Source organism: Notolepis coatsorum (genome assembly GCF_963971535.1).
Source record: "Notolepis coatsorum genome assembly, contig: SUPER_11_unloc_1, whole genome shotgun sequence".
Lineage (NCBI taxonomy): Eukaryota > Metazoa > Chordata > Actinopteri > Aulopiformes > Paralepididae > Notolepis > Notolepis coatsorum.
In genome coordinates, this window is record NW_028174870.1 from 335,481 (window position 1) to 355,087 (window position 19,607).

The 19,607-nt window shown below is 41.1% G+C and overlaps 1 long non-coding RNA gene across 1 annotated transcript in view; it reads right to left on the bottom strand.

Annotated features, from left to right (window-relative positions):
• LOC311237576 overlaps positions 1-13,635 on the bottom strand; it is a 41,282-nt gene extending 27,647 nt beyond the window's left edge. The window contains exons 1-2 of the long non-coding RNA XR_014620291.1: positions 13,484-13,635; positions 12,225-12,314 (exon numbers count right to left, since the gene is read on the bottom strand). This is a non-coding gene — a long non-coding RNA (uncharacterized lncRNA). The remainder of the gene's footprint in view (positions 1-12,224; positions 12,315-13,483) is intronic.
• Between the last annotated feature and the right edge of the window lie 5,972 nt (positions 13,636-19,607).

Sequence of the window (19,607 nt, forward strand, 5' to 3'; positions counted from 1 at the left end):
ACTTCCTTGTGGTGAAAGTGAAGAAGGAGGCGAGTAGGTGACCACACACCTGCTTATGAAGGTAAGCGGAAGGGGGTGTGGCAGCGTTTCCGTTAGCCGGTAATTACCGGTATTTGACCGGCAAAATCTGTTGAAGTCCGACATATTTAATCTCTCCGGTCTTAATGTCCGGTGAAAATAATTCCCTGAGTCTAAGCACAATTTGATTATTTGAATTGTATTAAAATAGGCTAAAATTAAATAGCCTATGCGATGAACAAAACAATCATTACATTTGTTTCATCGTTGCTTCTAATAATGACAACGACGTTGTCAGCAAGAGCTTTGTGCTGGGTGTGCGAACTTTTGTGAAGCTGCAGAGCTGGAGCAGCAGCAGCACAGTGCAGTACTCCAATTCAGCCATTGGCAATTCAATGTTGGGTGGGGGGCGCTGCTGTGCGGTCCCCAGATAGAGCCAGAAAAGAGCCAATAACAGCTGAATCTGCTGCTCTGCATCGACATACTCTCGCAAATAAGTCATTGGGAGGTGGAGAGAGAGAGTCGTCACGCAAACCCACGATAATGTTGCAGTCTCTCCTTGCCAAATTTCTCAGTTCTTCGCTTGATATAATTAATACAAATGTCCAATATAACGGAATTCGTTAGATCATAAAAATGTGATTATAACAGACTGCTGTTTTTAATGTCGGGCGACTGCCCACAGACACCTATTTGATTTAAAGTCGGCAGCAGCACGGAGTCTCTGGACTTATTTTATTTGGAATATAATGACTTTATACGCAAAAGTAGCCTTTATTCTTAAGTAAAAATATTATAAATCGACATGCCTTGATGATGTCATTCTTTTGTTTTGTTGTCATTCTTTTGCCTATCAATTGTTTTTAAGCTCAATAAACTCTGACCGGAATTTCTCTCATTTGACCGGTAGATTGAAATCTACCGGACACTGAGGCCGGCAGCAATTTTTTCTAACGGAAACCCTGGGGTGTGGTCAGACGGATGTTGGGATATAAAGGTACATGGTGGAATTTTTTATTCAGTGCACGTGCACGAAGTGAAGTACAGTGCAGACAGGTGCTGAGCAAGCCATTAACGACATAGAACTGTTCAGTCAAGGCAGAATCTACTAATACAAAACTGTTCAGTCAAGGCAGAATCTACTAATACAAAACTGTTCAGTCAAGGCAGAATCTACTAATACAAAACTGTTCAGTCAAGGCAGAATCTACTAATACAAAACTGTTCAGTCAAGGCAGAATCTACTAATACAAAAATGACATCAATAAAGTCAATGTCACGGTAGGGCCGGGCGATATGGCCTAAAAATAAAATCTCTGATTTAAAAAAAATTTAATCCGATTTTACCCGATTTCTTTTCTCTTGAAAACTAGAAACGCCACGTTTTTATTTGACACAAAAAAATTATCAAACCAAGATGAATTTCCCTATTGGGATTGAAGTGCAAACCTAACTTTCACCAATCTTCACTTAAAAAAAATTTATATATTAGTGCTGTCAATCGATTAAAATATTTAACTCGATTAATCGCATGATTGTCCATAGTTAACTCACGATTAAATCGCAAATTAATCGCATTTTTTTTCTACCTTAAACAGATCTTTTTCAAGTTCCAAGTTTTAATACTCTCATCAACATGCGAGTCCACAAATGCTTGCTTTATGCAGCCATTTAACACAAAAGGATGACCCTCATGCATTGCAAAATTGCATCAAATTCAAAACAGAGTGATGCACAAAATAACTTAAGAAAATAATCATTTAAAACAATGAATAAAGTGTGCATGTAATAATAGGGGCAAGAAAACGTTAGGAACTTGTTACATTCACCCACACAAGGGCTGAGTAATCACCCCCCCCTCTCTATCTATCTATCTATCTATCTATCTCACACACACACACACAAATATATATATTTTTTTCTTTTTTTTTAAAGGGGCTATGCACTGCTATTCCTAGCACTATTTGGGCAACTTTACACAATTCCTGTTAGTCTATTGAAGACATTTGTAAGGTTTTTTTCAAAAAAATTCATTGTTTTATATTTCTAATCAAGTACTCGAAACCATCATTTTTCAGCCTCAAGAAATCAGGCTGTTATGGCCTGGCTCTGCCCATAAGCACTTTGAGTGACAGTCAGACCACAGTCTGCACTGGTAGAGGGAGGGAGGGAGGGGGGGGGAAGAGAGAGAGAGTTCAGTTCAGTTCAGAGTTTTTATTTGCCACATGGAATAATACAATCATAGTTTCTTCATTAAGAAATCATAAATAGTCATTCCATGGACAAAAGGAGCAGGAAGAAGAATAAATCTTATAGTTACCTCACCTGCCCCTTATTCCTAAACTAACATGTATTTTCTTAATGGTCGGCGTATAACCTTATTTACACAAATAATCATTTATACCATGAGAGAGAGAGAGAGAGAGAGAGAGAGAGAGAGAGGCAGCTTTTTTCTTTCTTTCAATCTCCCGTGTGGCGCGCGGCCGGCAGGTACCCCCCCCCCCCCCCCCACAAGTGCCCCCTCTCTCTCCCTCCCTCCTTCTCTCTTCATTTCTCTCCTTTCTCTCCCACTCGGCTCTCGCTGATGAGACGGGGCAACTTTTTTCTTTTCTTTCAGCTGGGCTGAATCGGAGCAATCCGCCAATATGGTATTTAGACCCTAAAACACATTGATACGAACTCCTATTACTATAATACAATGCTAGAGACTGAAAAATGACATTTATAATGCATGGGACCTTTAAGTTAATCGTGAGTTAAAAAAAATAGTGGCGTTAATATAATCGGGCGATAACGCGTTAATACCGCGTTAACTTTGACAGCCTTAGTATATATATATATATATTAGAGCTGGGCCGTTAACACTTTGAGTGCCGGGACACGTCTTCTCACGTCTTTGCTGGCCATGCTAAAGTTGCCGGGGGACGCTGTACAGCGTCCTTATATCAATATTTCAAAAATCTGCGATCGGATTCATAATGTCCCTCCGCTGGCCTGAGATCCACCAGCAGGACCCACTGAGCTCTCTGGTGGTTCAGGAGCGCCATCTGGTGGCCGATCGGCGCAACCGCTTAACAGGAAGCGCAGTGGAGGTTTTGCTGGTCGGCCATATTACTTCCGGGCACTCGGTATAGGTTCCGGCACTCTAGCTCGTCACACTACATAGCGATCGATTGCCAATAACTCGATAAACAACATGATTTGGACGTATATACCATTATACAAGCTGGAGATGGACCGGGTAATAATATATCCCATAATGATAAAATTTCTACTCGACGATGATCGCCCAACGGCGCGCGGAGACTGGGGTGAGTTTCAGCGTGTAACGTTACCGTCTTCGATAATAACTGATATTATCAACATTTGACCCACATTAGATGATTGGTATAACGCTGCCCACGGAATTATAAACGCCCCCTCGCCCATCCGGTCAACATCAGATGACGTGTAGTAGTAACTTCTAGAAGTACGTCTAGTTGGAATTTTTTATATCGCGCTGATTGCCATCAAACTGTATTTCATCATCAATATAATGCATTTGGGGCTATATATCACGTTCTGGAGAAAGCTGCAGAAAGAGATGAAAACATACTTATACATTAGACCATACTTTACTATGAATATGTGAATGAAAAAGTTTAACGTTGCTACACAATGAACAATACATATAGGACTTTGAATGGGCCCTAATAATGGCAATGTAGCAATAGAATTTAAAAAGTTATAGCCCTGCAAAGAAGGGGACTTTCTCCATAGACAAATAGCGCTGGCAATCTATGGTATATCATTAATTTAACCTTAGGCAACCAAAGTGTTAACGGCGTTAACGTGCTGCGTTATCGCGAGACTAGTATCGCGCGATAATATAATTGACGCCGTTAATCTTTTTCTCAACGTTGGGTCTGTATTGTCCTTAAATACTTGCCGTAGTTCCCAGCTGTGGTACCAGGAAGTGATTGCACTACCGGAGCTGTAGTCAGAATAATGTGTTAAACTAAAGTAGTGGTCCGGTAATCATTGTTATACAGGTGAGGTTAAGAAGTCCTCAGGATATAACACAATTCGGCGATGAGGACGTCTGAATCTGCGCAATGCAAGAAAAAAGAAGTCCGTTGCAAGCCTTGTTTACATTATTAACGTTAGCGAGTTAGCATGTTAGCTCACGTTGATACGGGCGGCACTGGGAAACATCTACAAGAGGAGGAAATCCACTTTACACACTAAAGGAAGGATCGACTGGACTATCGTGAGTGTTTACAACAGAAATGGCTTGGGTTATTGGAAATATTGGACCGTTTGATGACAATGTAGCCCCTTTCGTGACTGTGATGCACGGAGTGAATCCACAGTCACTTGCTCCTCAATAGGAAACGAACCTAGATTTACCATGAAGGACTGGTTCTGGCTGAACCGTTCGTTATACAAGAATCACAGAGACGTTTCAAAGGTGCTCACAGTTGCACGAGGGTTTCGGACAGAGATACGGGATGGTTTGAAAGCTCTGCGTTGCTAATAAACATTTTAAATAATTTTTATAAACTGCTCAAAACTGCATTATTTCCACCGTTGGGTGATCACAGCGCATGCGCACCATCCCTTATCTCTGTCCGAAATCCTTGTGCAACTGTGAGTACCTTTGTAATTTCTCTGTGATTCTTGTATAACGAACGGTTCGGCCAGAACCAGTCCTTCATGGTAAATCTAGGTTGGTTTCCTATTGAGGAGCAAGTGACTGTGGATTCACTCAGTGCATCACAGTCACGAAAGGGGCTAATGACAATGTGGAGCAAATAAATGAAAATGGGGGACCCTGATGTAAACAAGACAAACGTCTTTCTCTGGTCTGCATTCCCTTAACAATTGTATGTATTGAGCCGTACTGTATTGTACCCATTCTGCAATCTGTTAAATAACGTTTTCATTCATTCATTCATTCATGGAACTGTTACACTGAGCTTGCACTGAATTTGTTGAGAAACCTGCTTCTGCAGCAGTCTGTATGTGAGCAACCAGTCAGCAGCATTGTGAATTTAGAGATTCACTAAAAGACACATTGAGAGACAGGTTTGTGTGTGGATTAAGAAATGAAGGTTCACAGAAGAAACTACTGACAGAGAGTGATTTGACACTGGAGAGAGCTGTCAATATCAGTGTAACAATGTTAATGGCATCAAAGGAAGGGCACAGAAAATTACGATAAATCTGGTTTTAAAAGAAACACTGGAAATTACAAAAAGAAGAGACATGTTCATGCTGTTGAACAAGGAGATAGAACAGCTAGTGACTCCTCAGATGAAGAGGAGAGGATAAATCTCCTCCTCTGGTCATTATTTGGGTAGAACACACCTATTTTGAACACCTTCGGCAGACCTTTTTTTTTTTTTTTAGCCATTTTAATCTAGATTAATTCCAGGATTGCAGGTAGATTAATCTAGATTAAAAAAAATAATCTATGCCCAGCTCTAATATATATATATATATATATATATATATATATATATATATATATATATATATATATAAAAGGTTACTCTTGATCAGGGGTGGCCAACCAGTCAGAGATTAAGAGTCACAAAAAATACTGTGGTACCACAAAGAGCCACACCATTATACCAGCGTTTCTCAACCCTTTTTTTTGTCACGGCACCCTTCATGTGTTTATAGGTCTCACCCTCTGGCCTCTGAAGTTGCTAATGTCTTTTTTATTTGGGCCTCACATGGTTAAAAGTACCCTGTGAGACCCAAGGTTGCAAAATTACAAAATCACTTTTAGCCATTTAAAAAAAAGAAAGTCTGTAAATGTTTATTTAAAAAATGTTAAGCACATGTATAGTCAATTGGTCCTGTTGTTCAGCCTCACAATGCTATTTTATAGTAAATGTGTTTATGTCCCACCCTCTGGCCTCTGAAGTTGCTAATGTCTTTTTAATTTGGGCATCACAGGGTTAACCTCTTATGCCCGAGATATACAGTAGAAGTGTATATTTTCAGCATTACGTTTGTTTACCAATGATTTTAACTGTTATTAGTGAAATATAAGATTATAGAAATCTCAGGGCATTGAGTCGGAAACCGGCGCATATTGACAGGAGGAAGTGGCACAGCCAAAAGTGACTGTAGTCTTTTGAAGGAAGAGACTCAGGGCTTTTCAATTTCGAAAAACTACCCTACCCAGCTCACGCCGGCCCCTGTCAATCATCTGACTTCTGGATTTACTTTTTTATTTCTCTTATTTTTTGGGATTATCTTCCACAAACCTGAACGTTATTGCCATAAAACAGAACGCATTTCGTTTCTCTACCTTTCTGTGAACATCTAGCAAAAACGGTGTGATGAAAAATGGTGGAGAAATTTACATTATAAAAAAGATGGCAGAATTCAGTACTGTATCTACAAAACCTTCTGTTTAATCATCTTCCCTTTATTCATTTGCTTAGATTTTTCAGGTCCGATACATTTTTGCATGGTGTTATTCACAGTCAAAGATCATTTTTTTTTTAATATAATTGATATTCTCCTTTGGTTCATTACAATTTACTCAAGCCTAGTAACAGACACACTATTTCTGACACTGGGAATACATTCCCTGAGATCCATAGATGTCCCTAGATTCAGATACCAAGAACATGCAAATGGACCATTTAAAAACAAATCTGTAAATGTTTATTCTACGTCCTTATGGAATGAGTGACATAAAAGAAAAAAGAAATTATTATTATATATATATATATATTTTTTTTTTATGGATGGAAGAGCCACACATTGACAGACAAAGAGCCACATGCGGCTCGCGAGCCGCGGGTTGGCCACCCCTGCTCTTGATCAAACAAAGATGATATCGGGATTAATAGTGCAATGACTTGCTTTTTCAACAAACTTCACCTAAAACAAATAAAAGGTGCCTCTTGATAATCAAACAAGAATTAATTTCACTATTGGGATTAATAAAGTGCAAATCTAACTTTCACCAAACATCACTTTTTGTAAAATAAAGGTGACTATAGATTTTATTTTTTTTTATTTATATCGATAATTTTTTTTTCAAAATCGTTCTAAATCATTCATTCGAATTAATCGATACAATCGATTAATCGCCCAGCCCTATGTCACGGTCACATAACATATATGTAGCAGTGCAATGTTGTTAGATTATAAACAGAAACCTTTATTTGTACCTAAAGTAGTAGCAATGCAGAGAAACCTATTTTGAAGGAGCAAAGTGGGCACGTTCGACTTTTGTTTCGTTGGGGATAACTTCCTGGTTTTTAGAAATATGTATTTCAAAGCGATGGGTTATTGACTTGCCAAACGAATTTTTGTATTTTTTTTTATTACAAGGTTTAGTATTTATAGATAATCTTTTTGGTTTGGTATTTGGTGTTTGTGATAAATGTAAATAATGGATTCCCCCGTGTTGGGTGAAAGTCCTTCACTGAGCTAGTTTGCGCTCTTTCTGAACGGAACAGTGAAAAATGGTATGCATTTCTTTGCTCGGTTATTTTTGGTTGTATTGCCGTCAGAACTAACAGTGTCAGAACTAACGGTGTCAGAACTAACGGTGTCAGAACTAACGGCGTCAGAACTAACGGTGTCAGAACTGGAGAACAACTAGAGAGATGACTCCTATTCACCCTGTTCTCACCACGTGCATCATATCCATCCACCTATTCACCCTGTTCTCACCACGTGCATCATATCCATCCACCTATTCACCCTGTTCTCACCACGTGCATCATATCCATCCACCTACCGTATTCACCCTGTTCTCACCACGTGCATCATATCCATCCACCTATTCACCCTGTTCTCACCACGTGCATCATATCCATCCACCTATTCACCCTGTTCTCACCACGTGGATCATATCCATCCACCTATTCACCCTGTTCTCACCACGTGGATCATATCCATCCACCTATTCACCCTGTTCTCACCACGTGGATCATATCCATCCACCTATTCACCCTGTTCTCACCACATGCATCATATCCATCCACCCGTATATCATACTCCTTTACACTCATACCAGTCATATTAGTCCTATTCTGTGTTATATATATATACGCATATTGTTTTATACTGTCCATAGTGTTAATTCTGTTCATACCGCTATAGTGTCAGTATTCATATATTTATGTATATACAGTCAGTCTCAGGTATACAAATATTATGGGTATATATACACTGTATGTATTCCCTTGTGTAATTCTGCTGTAGGCATACCTACTTACCTTGTACCATCTTGTATTTTGTACTTTTTATATTGTATCATTATAGTTGTATCTTATAGTATATTATCGGACTGTGAAGCTCTGTATCCCCCCCCCCCCCCCAATGCTGCTTTGACACCTGAATTTCCCCAAGGGGATTAATAAAGGATCATCTTATGTAAATAGAGTCTCTGCATTGCCATGTTGCTGTTAATATTAGCCGTTACTGGTTTATTTCTTTGTGCTGTATACACTGTGTAATGAGGAGGTTTTGTTGGTGGTTGGCAGGTGGAGCACAGAATAAGGAGAGCAGCTCACCGTGCATTTTCTCTGTTTGACCACAGGTATGTAGCGCTGTTTTGTATTTCCGTTTATTTTTTATTTAATTGAGAATGGCACACATTTATAATTTTGTAAATATGTATCCTGATTTAAATGTATATGTTTGTGTTACACTTTGGTTACACTACATTGAGTAAGTGTACACATTGTGTGTTTGCTGTTCACGTGCTGTTTGCTCTTTCTGAACTGAACAGTGAAGGACCAGGTGGAGCACAGCATGAGGAGCAGAGTTGTTGCTTGATCACAGAGGAGAATAAACTGGACGTAAGATGACCTGATCACAGAGGAGAATAAACTGGACGTAAGATGACCTGGTTGTAGCGGTGTCTTTCCTAGCAAATAACTACACAACGCAGAGTGAATCACGCTACACAGGCGCGGACTGGCCATCGGGAAATTCTGGAATGTTCCTGGTGGGCCGGTCCACTTGCGAGGGGCCGCCCAACCTCTCATGCTTTGAGTTTCTTTATTTATATTTTTTTTACATATTAGATTTTTTACATATCAGACATTATTTATAGATCCCAAAATGTCCACGGTACCGGGCCGTGGACCATTTAGTACTGGGCAGCAAAAAAAATAATAGAGTGTTCTTCAATAAAATAATTTAGCAATATTGTTTTTAGCGATGCACCGAATGGGAAATTCTTGGCCGAAACCGATACCGAAAATAGGAAACAGTTGGCCGAAAACCGAATGCCGAAAGGCCGAAAATGATTATATAAATAATATATATATAATGTATTTTTTATTTTTTTTTAGCTACCTGATTATGGCAAAAGACATGATTATGGCAAAACTTAATTTAAATAATATTAATAATCACTATGGGCCCATAAAACATTTATTCAGCACTTTTGAATGCATACATTAATTCCAGACTGACTGCTGAAAGATTGTACAATTTAAACATTTTCTCTTTGCATACAACAAAATGTGCATTAAAGTCAAGTGCATTTTCTTTTCTCTGTAGGATAACTACAACAAAGTGCATTCAGAACAAAGCCAAGGTGCTTTAAAACTGCATAACGATTTGCATAAAGACACACACACAGGACTGTTGTATTTACTACATCTCCCATGACTCTTAGCGGGGGATGACGTAGCTTACGAGAGACTGGTCAAAGAGGAATGGAAGAGTTAGCTAGCTTAACGCTAACGTAGACGCGGATATTCTGAAAGCATCTAGTCTACTGCAAAATGCCATCACTGTTTTGGTGGAGTATAGGGGACAATTTGACGATGCGAAGTCCGCCACTCTTGCCCTGGCTACTAAATGGGGAAGTACAACGCAGTTTGAAACAACCAGGGCCAGAAAAGTGAAACGTCACTTTGATGAACTTGCTGAAGACAGCCGCCTCACTGACGCAGAGAGCAACTTTCGGGTGAATGTTTTCAATGCTTGTCTCGACATCATCATCCAGCAACTGTCCCAAAGATTCACCAGCTTAAATGCAACTGTGAACATGTTTGAGGCAATTCACCCCAACACACTACTGCACGCAAAAGACGAGGAGTTACACCAAGCTGCCCAGCGGCTTAGAGAGCACTATAGTCGGGACATCGCCGCCAGCTTCCCTGGCCAGCTGCTCTCTTTCAGAACCTGTTTCAGGGAACAGATACAAAAACTGAAATCTGTTGTGGATCTCGTCAAAATGCTCATTGTTTCCAACCCAGCAGTAACCTCAACATTTAGTGAGGTTTGCACAGCATTGATCTTATTTCTGACTCTTCCTGTCACCGTGGCAACCGCCGAGCGCTCTTTCTCCAAATTAAAACTCATCAAAAACTATTTGAGGAGCACGATGGGACAGGAGAGACTGAGTGGACTGGCCTTGCTGTCCATCGAAAGTGACCGAGCCAAGAAATTGGACATACAGCGGATTGTGGACGGGTTTGCGGAGCACAAGGCTCGCCGAGTAGCCTTCAAGTAGTGGTGAGTACACTTTATTTACTCCGTGCCTATTTTAATGTGTGGGGCCGCTGTGCCAATATTATTGTGTGGCCTGTGCCGATTTTAATGTGTGGGGCCGCTGTGCCAATATTAATGTGTGGCCTGTGCCTATTTTAATGTGTGGGGCCGCTGTGCCAATATTAATGTGTGGCCTGTGCAGATTTTAATGTGTGGGGCCGCTGTGCCAGTATTAATGTGTGGCCTGTGCCGATTTTAATGTGTGGGGCCGCTGTGCCAATTTGACTATACTGCTCTGAGCTCTGGTGGTGGCTATATCCATGGGGCTGAATGGTGTGTCAGAAATGTAGTCATTTTATTAGGCTATGTCTTCGTCCTTGTGGTTTGTTGGACTTTATATTATGTTATATCATTATCTGATATATATATTCGTTTCTATACACTTTGTAGAAACGAAATCTTAAATATTACACTTTTTCTTTAGTTACTTTTTTTTCAAACATTGTTTTAAATTGTAATCTATACTGACTGAGCGATTTTTAAAGGGCCCGGTCATGTGGCCCCGCCCCCCGGCCCGGGTCTGATACGCGCCGCCACTGCCCACCACAGTCATCAAATCCTGTGGGAAACACTGTCCCTGTATTGTAAATAGTTCATATGTGTGTTGTCACTACTGTATGTAAAATTGTAAATAAATATTGTTAATATTTATTTACCTAATTTATGTGCAATCGTTTCATTTCAGCTCAGTGTAGAGAAATGCACCGATACTAACAACCGCCTTACTGCGCGCGTCTATGACGACACTGTTGACACCACATACCCGTGACACGCGCGCCCCGCGACAACACTAGTAGTTTTGGGGGGCCTACCACCCCCTAGGGCTGGGCGATATGGCCAAAAATGATTTAAATATATATATATATATTTTTTTTTTAAACAACAGATGTATGTTTATTTTGCAGCAATTCTTTGTCGTTGCCGCCATCTTTAGTGTTACAGCCCCTCACACTCCAGTTCTCAGGCTGCAGCTGGTTTGAAAGCTAAAGTAAACCGGCTTCTCTGCTGGCTGTGGCTCCAGGGGAGTTGAACAGTTCTGGCTCTGCTAGTTTCTTTTCTATCTTTTGGCGCTTTTTTGGTGGACAAACCACCACACATGTGCACCGTGACTCATGACTGGAGTCTAGCTCTGCTAGCACACATAGCCTACTGTGTACAGACGGTTTCAAACTGTATTTTAAATTAGAAAGCAAACAAAATAAAAGAGAAAAATAAATCTCAATTTGGTCAGTATTGTCATTTGGACAAGCAAAGCCATTACTTTAAGTTGCAGGCAAGAAAGACAAGTCTGTCCACTGTCCACTGTTTTAAAACTGCCCTGTTGCAGGTGAAAAAAAAATATATATAAAAATATATCGCGATAATTATCGTTATATTGCCCAGCCCTACCACCCCCCCTGAAAAAAATCCTAGGGGAAACACTGCATGGTAATGACAGCTTTATGCACAAGCAGGCACACAAGAATCTGGCTTTACACGAGTATGTTGACATGTCTGACTACCTTGGCAAGGCAGCTATACTGAGATACAATATTCACACAATAGTGGGTCAAGGATAGCGATCGGCTCCCACTCATAAAAAAATTCTGTAACAGGTTGTTTGTGCGACACACAAAGCCAAAATGTATAAAATAAAAAAATATCCAGTCATCATAAAATCTACAATATCATACAGTCACCTTGTACTATTTTGATTTGCTGAGACGGAACCGAGGACCCTTTCCAGTGTCTTTGTGCCGCACTGAGCCACAAGGTAAACAACAGTTAACCTGGAAGAAAATACAAGCAAAAACATTCTACACTTTAACACACTTTATATTTATTAGCAAAGAGATTTGCACTACAATTCATACCTCATTGCACCTTACCCTAAGTTGTACCTGATCCCATTGCTGCATTGTGCCTCACTGTTACTATTTTTTTTTACTCTGTATTGTATATATGTATATTGATTGACTGAACACTTTTTGTTTACGTACTCTTGACTTTTTCTATTTTATACTTTTTATCTATTGTATCTAGCACACTCTCAGGAGCTCATACAGAAAAAAGCATTTCATGGAAAAGTATTCTGTATTTTACTATGACAACTATTAAAGCAACTTGAACAACTTAATGGTCATATTGCCTTTTAAATTAAGATTATGTACCAGGCTAAGGTAAAAATATCATGTTTTCCTTCATTGTATCTCCATTTACTCTGGAATGGTAATAGATGTGGGTTTACTTACACTGGATTCATATGTCCTTGTTACCCATCAAAGGAGACCAGAAACATGCATATAGGCCTTATGGTTCAGGAGCTATCATGATGCATTTGGGGCATGTCATTTCAGACAGGAGGCCTGAACAATATGCTTGGTAGTGTTATAAAAGATGTGATAGCACACATTTGGAGGCAACTGCTGCATTGCTATCACATATTTTCTAGCAGTAGGGGTGAATACCTTCTATCACATCTTTTCTAGCAGTAGGGGTGAATACCTTCTATCACATATTTTCTAGCAGTAGGGGTGAATACCTTATATCACATATTTTCTAGCAGTAGGGGTGAATACCTTCTATCACATCTTTTCTAGCAGTAGGGGTGAATACCTTCTATCACATCTTTTCTAGCAGTAGGGTGAATACGTTCCCAAAAATCACTATGGAAGTTAGTCCCCCAATATGGTACCCGTGGTCCAAATATGGGGCCCTGGCTCACGGCCTAAGAAGCATTTCAGCAGCATAGCCTCTCAAGTAAAGTGACACAGTGGCTGAAATGCTCAACAGTTGAGATGTTCGGTCATTATTAGTAATAAGCTGAATAAACGCACATTTCTCTCTATACATAGAGTCGCACCAGTTTCTGACCTAACGTCACACATTCTCACAGACTCAGTAGTAGCATTAGCATTAGCATAGCAGCTTAGCTTGTTAGCTGCTCCAGCTAACTTACCTCTGGTCAAGGCCCAGTCTGGATGGAAAAGTGGCAGAAACGCCCAACAGATCAGTGGTGCGGTCAGTAGATAAAAGCTGATTTTACTGTAACAAAACGGAGAGGTCGACATGAACCGAATGTACCGTTGTTTACCTGAACGACGAGACTCCAGAAACTACGTGTGTTTTAGTCAGAGAGGAAGAGGAGCTGCAGCTACTGCCGTCCCCAGAAGAGTGAGGGATTCCTACTGGTGTTGCAGCGGAGTGAGTCCGCACTCTGAACAGTCACTGAACAGTGTTGCACATTTGCCACAAGGTGGCAGCATTGGATCATTTATCAGATTGGAAACTAGTTTGAGTTTTCGCTCTTGTAGCAATAGCGCAGTACCATACCTACACCACAAGGTGGCAATGTTGATTTATTTATCAGAACGAACACATTGTTTTTTCACTCGTTTTGGATTGACTGAATGAATGAATGAAAACTTTATTTAACAGATTGCAGAATGGGTACAATACAGTACGGCTCAATACATACAATTGTTAAGGGGATGCAGACCTGAGAAAGACGTTTGTCTTGTTTCCATCAGGGTCCCCCATTTTCAATTCATATAGACATATATGACATACATGACATACAGATAGTCAGTACTGCTACATCTATACATTTATGACATACCAGATTTGCAAATACAGTACTGTTTGTGATACAGAAGGAGTCAAGAAAAGGGAGTATATACATTTGACGTAGAAAACTGTACATTGGAGGAGGTTGGGTGGGGGGGGTTGGGTACATTGGGATATTGACAACCATACTGGGTAATTTACATTGGAGGTGGTTGGGGGGGGGGGGGCCGGGGGGCACACTGTATCAACAAGTAACACTGTACATTGAGGGGGGGGGGGGTTGGGTTAGGATATTTACAGGGGCCAGTGTTGAATTGCAGTCTCCCGTAGGTGTCTCTTGAGAGAGGTTTTGAAAGTGGGTAGTGATCCACATTCCTTTACAGCTTTGGGTAGGGCGTTCCACATTGATGTGGCATAATTGCGAAACGTGTTTAGTCCCTTATTTGAGCCGAATCTGGGTTTAACATGATTTGTGGAGCTCCCTCTGGTGTTGTGATCGTGGTATTCACTGACCTTTGGGAAGTATTTTGCCATGTACATGGGTACCTTGGTCGTGTAGTGTATCTTGTAGACCAGGCCCATTGCAAGTTGCTGTACTCTGTCATCTACTCTAAGCCATCCTAGGTTGTCAAAGTGGGCAGGGGTGAGGTGGGTTCTAGGAGTAAGGTCAAGCAGTAGTCTGACCAGTTTGTTTTGAGATGTTTGTAATTTTGTTTTTAGCGCCTTTGAGGTGCTTTGGTACCATGAGGTGCAAGCATAGTCGTAGTACCCCTGAATGAGTGCTCCTGCCAGAGTCTTCAGGGTATTCTTGTTTACCAGAGAGGAGATCCGGTACAAGAATCGAGTTCGTTGGTTGACTTTTTTTATTACATTGGATGCCATTTTGTCACAGGAGAGATTAGCCTCTAGGATGGAACCCAGGTAGGTAATTTCATCTTTCCTTGTGACAATATTGTCACCCACTGTAACTGAGAAGCCGTCGGTCTTGCTGAGTTTGTTATTTGAACCGAAGAGAATGGACTCTGTTTTGCCCATGTGTAATGATAGTTTGTTATCAGCGAGCCATATGCAGATTCTGCCTAGTTCCGAGCTGAGGGTTTTTTCAACCTGTAACTTGTTCTTGTCAGAGACCAGCAGGGCTGAGTCGTCCGCAAACAGGAACAAGTTGCAGTCACAAGCTGACGACATGTCATTTGCATAAATTAGGAACAGTAGCGGTCCTAGTATGCTTCCTTGTGGAACACCACAGCTCACTGTGAGAGGGGGGGATAGGGTACCGTTTACCTCCACCATCTGTTCCCTCCCCTCAAGGTAGGATTGCATCCAGCTCACTGATAGACTATCAAAACCAATTGCTTTTAGCTTGTCAATCAGAATGGAGTGATTGACCGTGTCAAAGGCCTTTTGTAGGTCCAGCATGACCATGCCGCAGTATTTGCCTGCGTCCACCTCTTGTTTGATGTGGTCATTCAAATAGAGAAGGCATGTGTCAGTGGAGTGGGATGTTCTGAAGCCAGATTGGAATTCGTAGATTAGATTTTTTTCCGCTAGGTACTTTTCGACCTGTTCGTAGACTATTTTTTCCATGACTTTCGAGATGGAGGTGAGAATAGAAACAGGGCGGTAGTTGCCTGGGTCTAATTTGCTGCCCTTTTTGTGCAGAGGGGTCACCCTAGCAATTTTGAAGTCCTTGGGGACGTGTCCCTGTTTTATGGAGAGGTTTATTATGTGTGTGATGATTGGGGTGATGGCGGCTGCTGAGTCTCTGAGGAATTTGGAGGGGATGTTGTCATGGCCAGTGGCCTTGTTAGGTTGGAGGGCGCTCAGTTTATTGAGTACCTCATCTGTTGTTACCATTTCCAGCTTGAAGTCGTCCTTGCGGACCCCTAGGTTTTTGTAGTAAGCTACTATGTGTTCTACCTGGCGTTTAAGGATGAATGAATGAATGAATGAATGAATGAATGAATGAATGAATGAATGAATGAATGAATGAATGAATGATGAATGAATGAATGAATGAATGAATGAATGAATGAATGAATGAATGAATGAAAACTTTATTTAACAGATTGCAGAATGGGTACAATACAGTACGGCTCAATACATACAATTGTTAACGGGATGCAGACCTGAGAAAGACGTTTGTCTTGTTTCCATCAGGGTCCCCCATTTTCAATTCATATAGACATTTATGACATACACAACATACATGACATTTATGGCATAGGGACATATAGGTATTTAGTACTGATACATTTGTGACATAAACGGTATTCAAATATACAGTACTGTTACCCCTAGATCCTGACAGAGTATATACATATGATGGGGAGGGGACTGTACATTAGGAGGGGGTGGGTGGGTGGGAGAGAAATATACATACGGTGGGGAGGGAATATATACATGCGGTGGGGAGGAGACTGTCTATTAGGAGGTGGTGGGGGTGGGGTTTTGGGCATTTACGGTGGCCAGTTTCGAATTGCAGCCTCCCGTAGGTGCTCTTTAAGAGCGGTTTTGAATGTGGGCAGGGATTCACATTCCTTTACAGCTTTGGGTAGGGCGTTCCACATTGTTGTGGCATAATTGCGAAACGTGTTTAGTCCCTTGTTTGAGCCGAATCTGGGTTTAACATGATTTGTTGAGCTTCCTCTGGTGTTGTGGTCGTGGTATTCACTGACCTTTGGGAAGTATTTTGACATGTACATGGGCACCCCGGTCGTATAGTGTATCTTGTAGACCAGGCCCATTGCAAGTTGCTGTACTCTGTCGTCTACTCTAAGCCATCCTAGGTTGTCAAAGTGGGCAGGGGTGAGGTGGGTTCTGGGGTTCAGGTCAAGTAGTAGTCTGACCAGTTTGTTTTGTGATGTTTGTAATTTTGTTTTAAGCGCCTTTGAGGTGCTTTGGTACTATGAGGTGCAAGCATAGTCATAGTACCCTTGAATGAGTGCTCCTGCCAGAGTCTTCAGGGTATTCTTGTTTACCAGAGAGGAGATCCTGGGAGTCAAAAGGGAGCAGTGGGATGGGGTACAATGTTGCAGCGAGGCAGCGAGCACATTGAACTCAAGTGGGACGGTCCCTTCTCTTGTAAACATGGTGGTGAAGTCTGAGATTAGGGAGCCAGTGTGCTTTAGAGCAGTGGTTCTCAACTGGTCTAGCCTCGGGACCAGGGGCGGATTTAGGATTGTAGGAGATCCGGGGCTTAGCCCAGATGGATTTTTTTTATTTAATGAACCTGTACGTGCAATTTCCTGCAATATAGAGCCTTCCATCTTGACCAATAAAGCTGCTCTTTTCACTATAAAACTCAGTTAACCATAACGTAGTTATGGTTAGATTTATATATTGGGGGGGGATATATCATATTTTTCATATAATCAAAAAGTGGTGGAGCAAGATCATACCTTTGCTCCCCCAAGTTCAATAGTGGGAGGATAGCAGAGATGCTCCGAATGCTCTTATGGCCAGGCGTCTATGATTCACTGATACAAAGTAAAATAGTGCAGTGCAATAAAATAGTTAGTAAAATAGAATAAAATAATGCAATAGTGCATTGCAATAAAATAGTTATCATCGTATTTTTTCGGGAGGCCGGTAAGGAGTGCATTACAGTAGTCGAGTTGGCTTGAGATAAAGGCATGGATCTGGTTTTCAGCGTCCTTTTGATTTATAAATGGCCGTACTTTAGCTATGTTTCTAAGGTGGAAGAATTAAGTTTTTGTCAACTTGTTGATTGTGATTTAAAGCTTGGGTCTGAGTCTACCATAACACCAAGACTTAACTCACTCAAATACAGTTAGCAGCTGGATAGACCACAGATGGAAATTAGCTTCTGCTAAATCTGGTGCAAACATATTTTCATGTAACAATGATGAACTGTAAAAAAAAAAAAAAAAAAATTTTTTTAAAATAGATTCGGGGCTTTTCAGAATACATCCGGGGCTTGAGCCCAGGTAGCCACCCCCTAGCTCCGCCCCTGCTCGGGACCCAACTTTTTCCTTACTCATTAAGTCGCGACCCAATTTTTTGAACCACTATGATTTATTTTAATTCGTTTTTTTTTGCAGTAATACGCAATCTTTCATGCACTGTTAACAACATGAAATAAACACAAAGTGCAACTAGGGCTAAAAACCCAATGAAATTAAATAAGTAAGGGATAATGTATAGCTATCTGTCATTGTCGCAAAATAATTGACCGACACGGAGTTTAGAATACCGAGGTGCCTCGCTGAGGTGTTCTAAGCGTAGTGAAGGTCAATTACTTTGCGACAATGACCGAGTATAGCTATACATTATCCCGCTTATTACATGGCTAACTTACTAACAATATACCTAATTCATTTTACACCATCGACAAGACGAGATCAAATGCAGACGCAGTTCTGTTCTGTCGCTCCGCGCTGTCATCGCCGGCAGCTTGCACTGAAGCTTCGCCGGCAGCTGGCAGGTGTGTCTGATTGCACTGATACAGTGTGTGTCAGTGGGCATGATTGCTCCAGCTGCGCACAGCGGTCATTATTGCTCGGCAGAGGTCCGTTATTGAGTAATAACGGACCTCTGCCGAGCGCTATTGACCAATCACAATCAAGCATTTCGGCGAATGTTAAAACGCCATGTAATAATAATAAATAATATGCTTCTTAGCAGATTTCTTAGCTTAACATAACAGACCTAAGTTTGGGGGAACTAATGGGATAACTGGGGTTGCAACAAAAGTGCAACTAGGGATAAAAACCCAATGAAATAAAATAATAATAAATAATTATGCTTCTTAGCAGACTTCTTAGCTTAACATAACAGACCTACAGTAAGTTTGGGGGAACTAATGGGATAACTGGGGTTGCAAAAAAAGTGCAACTAGGGCTAAAAACATCCTTCTTAGCAGACTTCTTAGCTTAACATCCCAGGGAACTAATGGGATAACTGGGGATGTTGTTTGCTCCTGACAAGAGTCTCAAAGTCTGGGGTGATGGTAGACAAAGCAACTCTGAGGTCATGCTCAATGTCCAATCTGTTCCTCTGCTTTGTCTTCAGCTGGACCAGAGCTGAGAAGCCACTTTCACAAAGATATGTAGTGCAAAAATAAAAATAAAAAAATACTTTTAACTTTTAACTTTTTTATTTATTTTTATTTATTTTTTTACACATCCGCGACCCACTAAAAATGGCCCCGCGACCCACTTTTGGGTCGTGACCCACCAGTTGAGAAACACTGCTTTAGAGGAGATGGATCTGATACATGCACAGTGCATGAATGGGAGTCAGTAGTCAGCTCATACTTGCAAAAAAGGGGGATCTCAGTGGCAGAGTAGGCTGAGGAGGTCATGAGTAGGCTCATGGGGAGGGCGTGTGCAGGGGCGGACCTAGCACATTTGGCGCCCTAGGCGAGGTTCACCACTGCCCCCCCCCCCCCCCCAAATCAAAACATTGCTGCGCTACCAACCAGTTAACCCTTTTCACTGCGACAATACACAGAAGGTTAACCCTTTCATGACCGTCGGTTGTGTGATAGTAAA